At 44.1% G+C, this 15128-nt stretch overlaps 1 protein-coding gene across 3 annotated transcripts in view; it reads right to left on the bottom strand.

Annotated features, from left to right (window-relative positions):
- LOC106610174 (F-box/WD repeat-containing protein 7) overlaps nucleotides 1-15128 on the bottom strand; it is a 197419-nt gene that overhangs the window by 166402 nt on the left and 15889 nt on the right. The window lies entirely within an intron of this gene.

Here is a 15128-nt window from a genome sequence, read left to right as displayed (position 1 = left end):
AGTGACGGTGCTCAAATTACTGCAGGAATGCGGAGGGAATCATTTCCTCTCTACCTCATTCTCATTCTGCAGCTTTTCACACTGAGCCGTGGGTGAAATCCAACGATCCCCGTGATGCTACCTTTCCTCCAGAGGCGAGGGCCACAGCAGCGGAGGTCTCCACCAGCGAAACACAGATCACATTTCATCCACACAGGGTAATGATAATGAACGCCGGGACGGGCTGCCAAAAGCTTCAGTTACGGGGGAGAAGATTGGCGAGAAGAAGTAATAAAGAGAATGAGTGGGGGAGGGGCGAGGGTGGGAATGAAAGAATGGGATAATACATGTTGAAGAGAGTAACAGAAGAGGAGCGACCACAAAGACATTCCAACACAACACGCCTTGCTACTATCTATTTCAAGACGGGTTTGTTACGGTTCTTCTAGTGCAGGTTTTTCAGGCACCGCCTTACTGCACAAGGTTGGGGTCTTTGGCAATGACAATCCTATTTCCTTCCCAGTCAAATGAATAATTTATCTTACTTTGGAATATGTCTTGTGTGCATCTTGAGGCAAGGCCCGACACTTATATCTGAATGAAACTTGGTACGGACTACGGACTGTCAAAGAACTAGAACATTTTAAATGAAAACGTCAACTTGCTAAGTGAAATAGCAGGTGTTAAAGATCGACTGAACTTTCTGATTTGGCCTCGTTTTGAAGATTGCTCAGGTTAGGTTAGGTTAAGAAACGCTAGCGGCCATGACTCAAGACAAACAGGGGTTGATGTTTGATGTGGGTGTGTTATGTACGCATATCAAACCCTGGCAGGTACTGTTTGTCCCCCTGAGTCACCGTAGCAACAACATAGCCACTTCCTCAAAATAGTCACCTCAAAATAGTCAAAAAATAGTCCAAGATGAATCAAGAAAAATGTAATTCATTTAGACATTTTTGTAGAGGTTTTACATCTAGCTATGGTGTTTGGTGCAGTATTTCTCAAGTAAAAAAAGAAACCAGTCAGTGTACTGCATACAGTCTACCGAATCTGGACGGATTTCTGAGATAACATGTCTACAATAACATGTCTACAACTTCATCTGTAAGTTGTCAAACTATTGTAAATAAAGCACAAGCTGCTACAAGCTGTTTATCAGTGCCCAAAATCACTAGCTAGCTAGCCAAGTTACATTTCTGTTTGTCAATTAAGCTAGCTAGTAGTAGCTAGCAGGTACATTTAGCAGCCAGGGCACAATCAGGTTGTCAAGTCCCGTGTGATTTGTTGTCATTCTGTTTAATACAACCTAACTATCTATTACCAGAATGTGAGTGTGTCTGGCAGTGTTTCATAGGGATTCATGACGTTACAAAACAGGCCGGACACAAGATGCTCGCAAATGGGGCGGCAGGTAGCCTAGTGGTTAGAGCGTTGGACTAGTAACCGAAAGGTTGAAAGATCGAATCCCCAAACTGACAAGGTAAAAATCTGTCGTTCTGCCCCTGAACAAGGCAGTCATTGAAAATAAAAATGTGTTCTTAACTGACTTGTCTAGTTAAATAAAAGGTAAAATAAATGTTTAAAAAAAAAAATACAAAAATTAGTTTTGGAATATTGCCAACTTGCATTTGGGATTCAAGCGCGCTCTGATCGCCTCAATCCCTATTTTGCCACCCCCCAAAAAAGTGGCAGACATGAGTGATTATTTATTTAGCCTTTATTTCGACAGTGAGTCATGCTGTGACCAACGTCTCTTTCACAGATGCGCACACATCAACACACACATCAATATGCGACCACTATCAAACACATCAACACACACATCAATATGCGACCACTATCAAACACATCAACAAGAGGCCACTCCATAAAGGGCTTAGGGCCAAGGGTTATTTCAACATAACATTGTTTAGTGTTGTCTTACGTAAACAAGTCCAAGGCGCTGTGTAATGGGACAGGTCTGTCTCACTGTCTGGAGGTTCGGGCAGCTCTGATTGGATGGAGCGTGCGCAGTTGATAGAGCGCAATCAGCACAGCTGCTTCTCTCGTGGTAGTGGGCACGTGGGCACGATCGTCATCCAACCCAACACTCAGTAAGTTGTGACGAACTCAGAAATCTCAGTTTTGGATGAGACTGACTATCACCAAAACGATCCTATTATTACCTTGTAGTGAATTTTGACACTAGAATAAATGTTTGACTAATATCGATGCCACAGAAGCCATTTAAAACCAAAAGAAGTTGCTCTTTAGCACAGAGTTGATTTACAACCAAGAAAGATAGCCCAACGCATCTCAAAGCCTTCTCAGATGAAGTTACTAAACTAGCATCTATGACACACCAGTGCGCTTAACACCCATGTGACATGACATTCGCTGTAAAGACTCATCTCTTCAATTCTTACAAAGAGGAGCATAGACAATGGGCCTATTGATGGGCCAACATTTGCCAGGCATATGGTTCCTCTTTCTATGTTTTTCTAAGGGCCATGCCCCCCCCCCCCCCAAGGCAGAAAGGAATGGACAGTGGGAGGAGTTTTGAAACAAACCCATTATGGGTCAGGGGAACTTGTCAGTGGCAGGCTTGACAGTATCTGGATAGATTGGTAGTGTAGGGCGATAAAGGAATGTAGAAAGAAGGGTAAGATTGGGAGAGGCCTGAGTGATAGTGGGAGAAAAAGTTAGAGAAACAAGAGCTAAACATTTGAAAATGAAAAGATATATAATTATGATGAGTGATTACGACTCGTGGTGTAGTGGCAAGTAAACGCAGGTAACAGTTCACCCACCTTTTGCAGAAAAATGCATTGAAAGTATAGGAAGCGTGAGTTTCTGAGACCGGCGTTCAGAGTTTACCCACCGATTTCTTTAACCACTACACGTCACTGATTACGACGATGATTAAGACAGGCTTCTCTTCATATGAGGTAGCCTCCCTAACGAAACGACTGATCTCTCGTGGCCCTATGCCTCTGCTCTGGGGACAACAGCAGAACAGAGCAACAGTCAAGCCTCTTCAGGGAGAAGCAGAGCCCTGGCCTGACTCCAGCCACCCCTCTCTCCCCACATCTCAGCTACCCTACCCAGCTCAAAAAAGGCATGTCTTCATTAGGCCAGACACGATGAATAAAACAGACCCGGGTCGAAAACACTCTGCCAACCATTCCCTTCTTCCCTGCCATCTCTTATCCGCTCTCCCTCCCTCCCTCCCTCACTCCCTGCTTCAATTCATAAACACTGAATCCTAATCGACTGTTTCACACAACCGCCGGTCTCTGGGACATCGACCCACCCACCCCAACTTTGAGAGCTCGGCCGTACAGAAGACTGCCCCTCTACTCCCACTCGTTCTCCTTTCATGTGAAGAAGTAGAGACTGCACCAGTTAGTGATCCACTGACAATGAAGGAAAAGGAAGGAAATATCAGATCCATTTTGGCTGAGTGACAACAGTCAGAGCTGGAGACAGCAAACAGGCTACTACTTATACAGCGAAATAGAAGAAAATCGATACCCTACTGCAGCATGCCTTTTAACTTGTCTTGCCAAGGTTTTGTTGAATGTTGAAGTAGCAAGTGAGACATAGCAAAAAAGACATAGCATGTGGATGGGTCCCAGAGCGCTGACGTGTATAGTCTTATACCTATCAACAGCTATTCATCATTTCCCCCCCAAAGTGATTCTGGAGACGAGGAGAAAATGCAGATTACATTTCCAAAGGCAACAGGAGCCATCATCTCAGTGGCTGAAATCCAACACTGTCAGCCGAATTTAAAGCACACACAGAAAAATACAGACACCCTCTTTCTCAAAAAGGTGATGGAGAGTTGGAGGTAGACCAATGGAGACAAAAAGGTTCCCACTCTCTTAAAGAAACCGAACAATGCAAACCCACAATCCTATCCATTCCGGTGTAGACTAGGATTGGATCAAGAGGATGGTAACCCATGCTACTGTGGGAACCTGTGTAGTAAGACAGTCACTTTTACATGTACTGCTGCTAGGCATAGCATCATGGGGGAAGTTAAAATAGGACTTTAATACACAGGCCTAGCCAAAGCCACACTAAGATGTTCTAACCGTAAGAAATCACCTATAATGCTCCAATTCATCTGTTAAATCTCTAAAAGCTCCGAATCAGACCGGATAGTATAAATGCCGTGTTGTTATCGTCGCTGTGAAATACGGAGAGGAGTATGAGCTCCAGATGTTGTAGGTCAGGAATGTCTTGAGTCACTAAATCAAATTCATGTTGCTGTTCTACGATCATCAAAGCACTAACAATTGTGCTACCACAACAAATTCTCAAGCAGCTGCAAATCAGTAATTTTGCAGAAGGGAATTTTTGGGGGAGTTGGCAGTGTTAAGACACATCTAGGTTGATAAAGGCCGACACGAGTCATGTTGAGGCATTTGCCACGATCTTCTAGAACCTAGATCACATGTCAAACTCATTCCACGGAGGGCTGAGTGTCTGTGGGTTTTAGCTCCTCCATTGTACTGGACTGACGCAGCCACTACGCCCTCCATGGAATGAGTTTGACAACCCTGTCCTAGATGCACTACATCTCAAGGTGATCTAACATGGTATCGTTACAGTGAGTTTCATGCATGCCCTGCCGATTAAAAACCAGCTGTAGCGTGCAGTGACAACCCCTTCTCAAAAACTTCCGGCAGCATTTATAAGCCACAGACCACATCATGGCATTGGTTGTTTCAGTGGCAGGGTACAGTGCAGTGGAGGGAGCTGCCTCGTAATTACAGACTGGCAGCTGCTAGAGGCTTAGATGGGATTGAACCCATCACCGGACACACCATCCCCTCCCTGTAATGATCTGGGCCTGTAACTTCCACACGGATGTACTTTTGCCTGTAGCGAGCGATCAAGCTGGCTCACCCCAAGGCCTCCCCTGGCTTTGGATTACACAGGTGACAGTAATCGTGCTGTCTAAATAAAAAGGTTGTCGAGGTAAAAAGCCTGTCACCATAGAGCTTTTCACACTACTGAGTCGAACAGAGCGGAGCCACATCAAGCTGTACTAAGCTGGCCTGGTTACACATCCAATATACCGTGAAAAGTGAACATCTCTGAGAACTTTTCCTCCTGTGGTCCCTCTGAAGTGTCCTTATATCTTCTTCCATAACTCCCAGGTCCACTGGGCATCCTTGCGGAGCGTTCAAGTGTCTGCCTTATCCCACTTGGCTAGAAAGTAGCCAATCACTCAGTCACTGATGGAAACAGAGCGGCTCTTTCACCTGCTCTGGAGGGGGGAAAGTTAAGCTAGGTGAGGGGCTTTTACAAAAAGAAGGAGCCTGACTGGAAGACACACTGGCCCTCATTGTCAGGATTTGCTGTCCTGGCAGCAAGGGAGAACTGTGGGAATGGATGGATGAAGCTGAAGAGGTACAGGAAAGGAGTCCTCTTGTCTCCATGCTCTGTCCATCTTCCCAACTCAAAACTCATACTCACCAAAAACTACTTGGTCTGATTCCATAGCCTCTGAATATCCTAAGTAGGCCCAATGCATGTTTTAGAGGTCAACCACCACTGGTAAACTGGGGCAGGGTATGATAAATATCCATAGAAATAGAATTAATAGAACAGGCTTGGAACCTCTGTCCCCACGAGTTAACCAATCGAAATTGCCACGGTTACTCACAATGGCTGCCTGGTGTTGTGATGCAATAATTTCCAGGCTAATGAAGAAAGTTCAAGCAAATTATGCTAACTGATTTGGCTCATGCAATGGAATGTATTTTTGTAATGTCACTTGAGTTGCTTCAACAAATCCCAGCACAGATTGATGGGTCCACTTCCTGTGTTGCTCCTATGTGTACACTCAAAATTGCAGCCAGTTCATCTATTACGCCATAATTTACTTGAATGGAGATGCCCATTCTATTAATTATATTTCTAGGATTATTTCACCCAAATAAACATCCGAACCTCTGACGTTTCCCTTGTCAAACATCACTTAGCAACACTTAACTGCCTCCCAGCATAAGGATATTAAGAGTATCTGGGAGGAAACAGAAAGTGTTTGGCTTTCTATCCAAGCTGTTAGTTAAAAACAGGCTACAGACACACAAAGGGCTGGGTTAAACACGTCTGTAAACAGTACCATGCCTCCCTTTGAGGAAAAAGAGAAAACAGATTGACTTATTGTCTCTAGATTAGTACAAAACAGTTATTTCAAGGGACAGCGTATCAACATTGATGACTGTTCTAATGCAACTGTATTTAAACACTAAGACCCATATTTCAACAGAAATGTAATTTGACGGGAACAGAGTCCAAGGACTACAGGAAACCTGACTATTATTACTGTAGGCCTACCACAAAGCTAACACATACAGTTCCTGTTTAAACACACTACTTGCCCTGTTCATTCTGGTGTAGGGTTACAAAATTCCAGGAACTTTCAATCAATTCCCCGGTTTTCCTGAAATCCCGGGTTTGAGGATCCCGGGATCAGGAGGGAATAAGCAGTACATTTTACAACCCAATTCTGGTGACCTGTCCTCACCATAGGAGACTACTCATTTTGGTAAAAAGAGAGTTTCACATATCATTACATATTCCCGCTATGCAGCTCATACTTCCATGGTCCAACGCCAGAAGCTACAATTCCATTCAATTATGTTCAAGGGGGGCCATAGACTAGGCCATTTAAGTCTTATGTTTTTCATTTAACTAGGCAAGTCAGTTAAGAAAAAAAAAAATCTTATTGACTATGCCGGACTACCCCGGCCAACGCTGGGCCAATTGTGCGCCACTCTATGGGACTCCCAATCACGGCCGGGTGCGATGCAGCCTGGACGTGTCTCACTAAATCATACACACCAACAAGAACTGTGAACGACTACATTTGAGTCATTTAGCAGACGTTCTTATCCAGAGCGACTTACAGGAGCAATGATGGTTAAGTGCCTTGCTCAAGGGAACAGACAAGATTTGTCACCTAGTCAGTTCGGGGATTTGAACCAGCGACCTTCCGGTTACTGGCTCAATGCTCTTAACCGTTAGGCTGTGCATAGGTCAATAAAAGACTCAGTGTTTGATGACAGACATTTCTTCTGTCCTTCCCATCAAGAATATAGGGTATAGATTCCTGGCTGTTGACATGTGATGCCAGATAGCTGAGAGAGAACCCAACATTCATAATGACCCAAATCAAGCAACAGCAACGGGAGGTGATTTAAAACTGCTTCCCACTGACATACATCATGTTCCAACACAGACCTTCAGCCGCTTCACTTCCTTACCAATACAAGCCTCTGCGCTCTGTGTTCGAGTGCCTCTTGTGAAAGAACGGGGGCTGAATCCCAGACCTACAGCCACCTGCTGGGCCCAGGGGAGAGAAAGGAGCAGGACCTGGGTTGAAATACTATTCAAAATCATTTCAAATACTTTCTTTGTGCTTGATTGAGCTTGCCTGGTTTACTGGATGAATAGCATAGTCCCAAAACTGCAAAACGCCACCCATCTGGCACCCTAGGCAAATGCTCAAAGTTCTTGAAATATTTTGAATAGTATTTGAACCCTGTGTCTGCAGAGGAGTAGTCCAGCTGGGAAGGCTAATAGCATGGGGCTTGGGGATAGCCTCTCTCCCTGCTCTGCCTCTGGTCTACTGCTAGGGGAGGCAAGCACATCCTGATAAGACGCAATCTGGAGAAGAGGGTCGCACAGCCGAACGTCTGGCAGTGGCAGCATGTAGCCCTAGCTGACAAGCCTCCTGAATTATTCAATTATTTTTTTTTATAGTTGTGCTGGGCGGTCCTCGTTTGCACAGCAAGGACCATGAAATCACAGATAGTCGCGGTAGAACAATGTGTCAAACAATGTGTTGCTACGACGCCAGGACAGCGGAGTCAATCACCACCTTCTGTAGACACCTGAAACCCCACCTCTTTAAGGAATACCTGGGATAGGATAAAGTAATCCTTCTAACCCCCCCCCCCCCCAAAAAAAAGATATAGATGTACTATTGTAAAGTGGTTGTCCACTGGATATCATAAGGTGAATGCACCAATTTGTAAGTCGCTCTGGATAAGAGCGTCTGCTAAATGACGTAAATGTAATACATGGAATACCTCATTCATTTCCCGAGTGGCGCAGCGGTCCAAGGCACTGCATCTCAGTGCAAGAGGTGTCACTACAGTCCCTGGTCGAATCCAGGCTGCATCACATCTGGCCGTGATTGGGAGTCCCATAGACGACGCACAATTGGCTCAGCGTGGTCCGGGTTTGGCCGTCATTGTAAATAAGAATTTGTTCTTAACCGACTAGTTAAATAAAAAAAGGTTAAATAAAAAAATACTAAATTGAGTGAAGCTTGATCAAGCCACAAGCAAAGGATGGATGGAGCTAATAAGGTAGTAGGCTAATAAAAGCCCAAGCATATAAAGCCCATACTTAGAAAGACATCATGAGCGTAAGCTGGAGTGTTTCCGAGGGCCTTTGGATGTTGAAAAGCCAGATGCCTCCTTATTGCTTTTTTCGGGATCCCCATTCGTTTTTGCGGAAGCAGAAGCTATTCTTCCTGAGGGTCTTGGAGAGAATACTGGACCCTGTTCCAAAACGGTAGATAACGGTACAGCAGCAGAACAGGCTATAGGGGAAAACATCTAACCGTAGGGCTCGAGTCACATTCCCTACTTACTATTCCTCTCCAAGTGGAACGGTCTGACTTTCAACTATCAGAGATTAGCATTTTGCAACCAATGACTGCATAGAAGTGATAATTGAGGGAAATTGTATTAGGCTAATATCAGAGTGCACGTTATGCTTATCAAATCACGGCAATAAAGAAAAAGAAAAAAAAGTGCCCATATGTTTAGAAGACCCAATACACCCAGAGGGCTCAGGCAGCTGCTGTCACTGACAAACTATTGTGCAAAAAAACTATTTCACCGAAACACATTCTTTTAGGGACTGTATGCTGTGCAGCGTAGGACTTTTCCCAGGCAAAGCCATGCGGGCTGCCTTCCTCCAGCTCACTGAGAGACTTCTGCCCCAGAGGTACCAGGAGGGACTGTCTGTGTATGTGTGTATACGAGTCCCACCTGGTACACACAAATTAGCCCCGGAACTAGGGTTGTCAGTACTTCAAAATCCCCTGGTATACGGTGTATTGTCCAAGCCTACCCAGAACTCTGCGGTCTCCACGGGTGCTTCCCAAATGGGGAATAGGGTGTAGGGAATAGGGTGCCAATACAATTTGGGTTGTAGCCCATCTATAACCCCCTAAATAAAAGGACAGCTGTCTCTACAGTGACAAGAAAATTAGTTATGACACACCGGGCAGCGGCCAGACATGGGCTCTTCTGAACATACTTTCCCCCTCAAATGAGAGCATTAAGGGGTGAGGACTTTGGCTGCAGTCAGCCCCCTTGGTCTCAGTTCTCTGGGACTAGTCTAGGACTGCATAATACCCCTTAATGAGCTGGTCTTGGGCAGAGTGGTGCAGAGAAACACTTAAGTGACTTGAGTGGGGTGTTTGCACACACACACAAGGCATAGTAACATAGCCTCAAAATACATATTTTCCTGTCCTGATTATAGCATGGCTATCGATCCGCTTGGTTGGGAACAATGAATGGTTGAAAGCAGAAGTCATACCAGTCGGGGTCTGACAAAGCTGCCAGTATGTCTAAGCCAATAATCCTATTGGTTCGTTTAGTTTTACACTTGTTTTACACTTGTGTCAGTGTAAAAAAAAATGAAGAAGTTAACGATTATGCACTCTTTACACTGCCCATATTCAGCTCTGAAACTTGGTCTTTGCTCCTATGCTGTTGAGGACTATTTGCCGAGTCAGTCAAAATGAGAGAAACGGGAGAAGCTTATAGCCAGTTGCCTTATAGCGTGATAATGTTGGGGACCTGGACCCTGTATGGACCCCCAATACAGAGGTGGGCCGTTCCGTTTGGGCCCTAATGATTGTGTGGCACAGCCCACCCAGGGAAACAAAGGGGGGAGATTATCCAGCCCTGCTGCAATTAGCAACGTCGATAACACGAAAGCGCTCAACTCCACATCAATAATAGGATTATGCTAATATTGCTAATCATCTGATCACTCATCTGACGCCTGATGTTAGACATGCCACAGTGCACCGACAACAGCCACATAGCACAGGTTGACTTTTCAGGATCCGGGAACAAAAATCAAATGATATGCAGAAGTGAATGTGCATTTCTTGGATGAAAAGAATCTCAAATTGACAAATGACACTACTTCAGGAGGCTGGCCGACAGAAACACACACATCCATCAGATTGGGTTTCAGATCATACACCATTCTCTTGCCAGAATGTCAAACACCGGAGAGAAGAAACCATAAATCAGCTGGGTGATGATCTGCTCTACAGCTCATCAGAAATGACCTGATTAGTAGTGCTGCTCTACACTGACGTCTACCACCCCACAGAGATGAAAGGAAAGAGCAGATAAAAGTGGCCATGTAACAAACTGGCGGCTGAGGCTCTGTGATGCTGTGATCTAAGGGAGATCCTGAACAGTGGGTGGCCTGGCATCTCGATATGAACTCCGAGACTAGCAAGTGCGCTTCAACGTCAATTCACAAGACAACAATCAACAGAGCTAGAGTTCTAGACGTAGACCTGCTTTTAAATTAGTATACGAGGTGAGGTGTAACACTACTTAAAAAAGACAATGTAGCACCTATTTCTCAATGCCAAAAACACAAACAGCAGTAAGACCAGATGGGGTGTAAAAACAGGAAGGAAGGAGAGGAAATAATTAACTTTATTTAATCTGCTGCTAGCTAATACATTTCCACTCAAACAACATTTTTTCCACATAATTTCAGAAATTCGATTTTTATTCTATAAAAGATAGTAATTGTGTCAATATGTTGTGAATATTGTACAAAAATCCTCACAGCCATTTTCCAAATAAAAATGTTTAGTGCCACTTACAGTAGGCTACATGTGCCTCCACCGTGTACAGTAGGCTACATGTGCCTCCACCGTGTACAGTAGGCTACATGTGCCTCCACCGTGTACAGTAGGCTACATGTGCCTCCACCGTGTACAGTAGGCTACATGTGCCTCCACCGTGTACAGTAGGCTACAGGCTACATGTGCCTCCACCGTGTACAGTAGGCTACAGGCTACATGTGCCTCCACCGTGTACAGTAGGCTACAGGCTACATGTGCCTCCACCGTGTACAGTAGGCTACAGGCAATATGTGCCTCCACCGTGTACAGTAGGCTACAGGCAATATGTGCCTCCACCGTGTACAGTAGGCTACAGGCTACATGTGCCTCCACCGTGTACAGTAGGCTACAGGCTACATGTGCCTCCACCTTGTACAGTAGGCTACAGGCAATATGTGCCTCCACCGTGTACAGTAGAAATTACAAATTTGCTTTCGGGGCTTTCCTGCAGTCTTAATGGTTTTTATACACAGGGACCATGAATTGTAAAATAAGAAATAATTGTTCCAGTGAGAACCAATGTATACTAGTTAATACACAGCACCTACTAAAAAAATAGGTGCATTATCTGCTACCTGGACAAAAAAAAAAAGAATCATCTTTTTTTTTTAGTACAATAGGCAGAAATCACTTCCTGGTTGCAAAAATTGTTTGCGCCTGATTTCAGTTTGAGACCAAACAAGCAATGAAGTGTAGAGCATCAGTGTACCAAAAACAAGGCTTGGGAAGTACACCGTATAATCTGGAAATAGCCACGGGATGGTTTTTCAATAAATGTTAAAGCCACTTAAGTAAATACTTGCAGTCAACATGTGCAATATGTTAGGGGATAAAGAAGATCGCGTTCATTTGACATTATGAAGCTTACCGTAGTTCCCCAGAACAGTTTAGCTAGTCACCGGTTTGTTTGTAAATGGTACAACACGAGAAAGCGAGAGCAGGCGAGTCCAGCTGTGACAGGGTCGTGTTTTATATTGAAAGTCAGTGTTTTTTTTGCTTCAATAGGAATTATCAGGGATGTGCAACTATGGTTTTCCTTCACAGAAAACACACATTTGGCAGAAAATAGCTTTGTTTTCATCAGATGACAACAGAAGCGCAACGCTATTTGGCTGACACACACACACACACCTAAATGAGCTTACAATGAAAACCAAGGTCTTTTTGTAAAACAATGTATGGACATTATATTTCTAATGTTTATCAGAAAGAATGTAGCCAGCTACATTTCCTAATGTTTTGCTCGAAGTTTCATTTTCCCGGAGAAAAGTAGGCTGGCTACACCAAGAAAAGTACCGGAGAAAAGTTGGTAGCTGACTTGGCTAGTTAAATAAAAGGTTAAATAAAAAATAAACCTACACAGTCAGAGCGATGTCTACTGATAGCTGATACCGAGCAGAATTTAGAATAAATAACACTTTAGATCTGCGTTTACAAAATGAAGAAAGACATTTCTTATTCGTGCCCCCCCCCCCAGAGTGAAAAACTGAGAAATCTGCTTTAACACGACCACTAACTTTAACTTGCTAGTTAACTAAGTAAGTGGCTGAATTGTGTTAACTTTGACGTGTTTGAGAAGTCAAAGCCCTTCGGATAAGTTCTGTTAATTTCCTTGCATTTTTTTCCCTCCTCTCTGTCTCGACAGAGCAGCTCGATAGAATCTCTCACTTGTAAATGTCGAAGACAGGCAATCCAGCTCAAAAGTTCAACATATACTGACCAAAAATATCAACGCAACATGTAAAGTGTTGGTCCCATGTTTCATGAGCTGAAATAAAATATCCCAGAAATATTCCATACACGCAAAAAGCGTATTTCTCTCAAAAGTTGTGCACAAATGTGTTACATCCCTGTTAGCAAGCATTTATCCTTTGCCACGATAATCCATCCACCTGACAGGTGTGGCATATGAAGAAGCTGATTAAATAGCATGAATATCACACATGTGCACCTTGTGCTGGGGACAATAAAAGGCCATTCTAAAATGTGCAGTTGTGTCACACAACGTCACAGATATCTCAAGTTTTGAGGGAGTCTGCAATTGGCATGCTGACTGAAGGAATGTCCACCAGAGCTGTTGCCAGAGAGTTGAATGTTCATTTCTCTACCATAAACCGCCTCCATTTTACATAATTTGTCTGTACTTCCAACCAGCCTCAACCGCAGACCACGTGTAACCACGCCAAGTCACATCTGGCTTCTTCACCTGCGGGATGGTCTGAGACCAGCCACCAGGACAGCTGATGAAGCAGAAGTATTTTTGTCTGTAATAAAAGCCCTTTTGTGGGAAAAAAGTCATTCTGATTGGCTGGGCCTGGCTCCCCAGTCATGTGAAAAACCATAGATTAGGACCTAATTAATTTATTTCAATTGACTGATTTCCTTATATGAACTCTATCTCAGTAAAACCGTTGAAATTGTTGTGTTTAAATTTTTGTTCAGTAGATATAACTTTGAGCTGGATTTCCCGTCTTTGGAATGAGTTTATTTTTGTTTGCACTCGTTAGCATATTTAGCTAGCAGCCACCATGGAAATTCACTATTACTTGTGCTAATTTCGTTAGTATGTGCCAATGGGCATTTTTGGCAACCCCTTGTGTACCAGGCCGGTAATAAAATGACGGAATGACGGTATAGAAATCTGGATACCGCCACAACCTTATATAAAAACCCTGTTTTAAAATGTATGAAATGTATGCATTCACTACTGTAAGTCGCTCTGGATAAGAGCGTCTGCTAAATGACTAAAATGTAAATGTAAATATATTTTCACCCCAAATATGGTATTTTCCGCTGGTGTACAAAACCGAAAGTAAAATGAGAAAAATCTGACGTAAAGAATGGGAAGCATAGACAAAGGTGGCTGTAAAACTAAATTAACAGGAGGAAGTTGATTTATTCAAACGGAAGGTGGACCCAGCAAAGGATTCATTGGTAGGCCTTACACTCATAAACAATACAGGTAGGTGTGTGTACACTGGTATCCAACTGTACATGCATGGTTTAGCTGTGCTTATGAAAAAGTCATAAACCATTTAGGCTACACAGCAATATAGTCAATGGGAAGTAGCTAAATTCTCTCACACTAGCCAGAATAGTGAGGAAGTCCAATATAGGGAATATGGTGCCATTTGGGACCAATACTTGATGTAGTTAGTTGGGCAAAGCCATGCTAGCCTACACAGATAATGTGTTTACAGAGATGCCTGTGGAATACAAAGTGTGTTGAAAAGAATGCAGCCGTGACACAAGGTGCTATACCCCAGAGGAAATTATGGGGGAAATTGAGAGGCAAGAAGAACCTGCTACCATGGCAACAGTGATAAGGCAACTGCCGTCATCTGTTGGAGCTTTGTTTGTCCATCCTTCTGATGCAAATGAATTAAAAGGAAACCAAATAACCAAAACATGGGCTACTTACAACGGGCTCAGATTGATACCTATACCATCTGCGTGTGCCAAATCAAAATGCCACAAAAGAAAGCATATAGGCCTAAGAGGTGAAACGGACCATTCAGTGGCTGTAGAAGGCAAACGTGTTGGAGTGCTGTGTTGGACAACAGTGTTTAGCCTGTGTGTCTGTCAGTGCAAAGGGGTGGCTATATAGACAATGGCATGAAGTAATCTTCACAGAACAGGTTTGCGAGCGGCGCCGAGATAAGACAGACACAGCCAGCATAGCAACCCCCATTATGGGGAAACAGAAAAACACAGCACTACTCCTTCCAATGAGACTAAATGGCTTCTCATCCCCTGGTTCCTCTAACAGAGTTAAAACGCTGCATGAGGTGACTGCCAGCCAGCCGAGGGGAACCGTCACTGTAGACAAACGGCTGGGGACACACACGCCTTATTACCTGGGCTGTAGGCAGCTGGAAACAATGGAACACTAATGTTGCCTAAAGGGGGGAGGGAAACCGTAACTAAAGACGGGAAGAGCAGAGTTAGCAAAAGGGGGAAAAGAACAGGTACAAGTCAGTCTTTCCCACTAGATGACGAAGACATACCCCAGACCTGCCGGGGGGGGGGGGGCTCAGTGGTACAGTATGTTATTCTTGAGTGCTGCAGAGCCTCCCTCTTTGAAGTGCTGAGGCCACAGACTGCCAGCCAGAGGAAGTAGGATTGGGGGGGGTGAAACAATGCAGGGGTGACAAAGGGAGAGCATGGGTAGAACTACTAGGACAAC

Source organism: Salmo salar, chromosome 08 (genome assembly GCF_965601325.2).
Source record: "Salmo salar chromosome 08, fSalSal1, whole genome shotgun sequence".
Lineage (NCBI taxonomy): Eukaryota > Metazoa > Chordata > Actinopteri > Salmoniformes > Salmonidae > Salmo > Salmo salar.
Note: the sequence above shows the minus strand (reverse complement) of the source record. Positions and strands in the feature narration are given on the sequence as shown.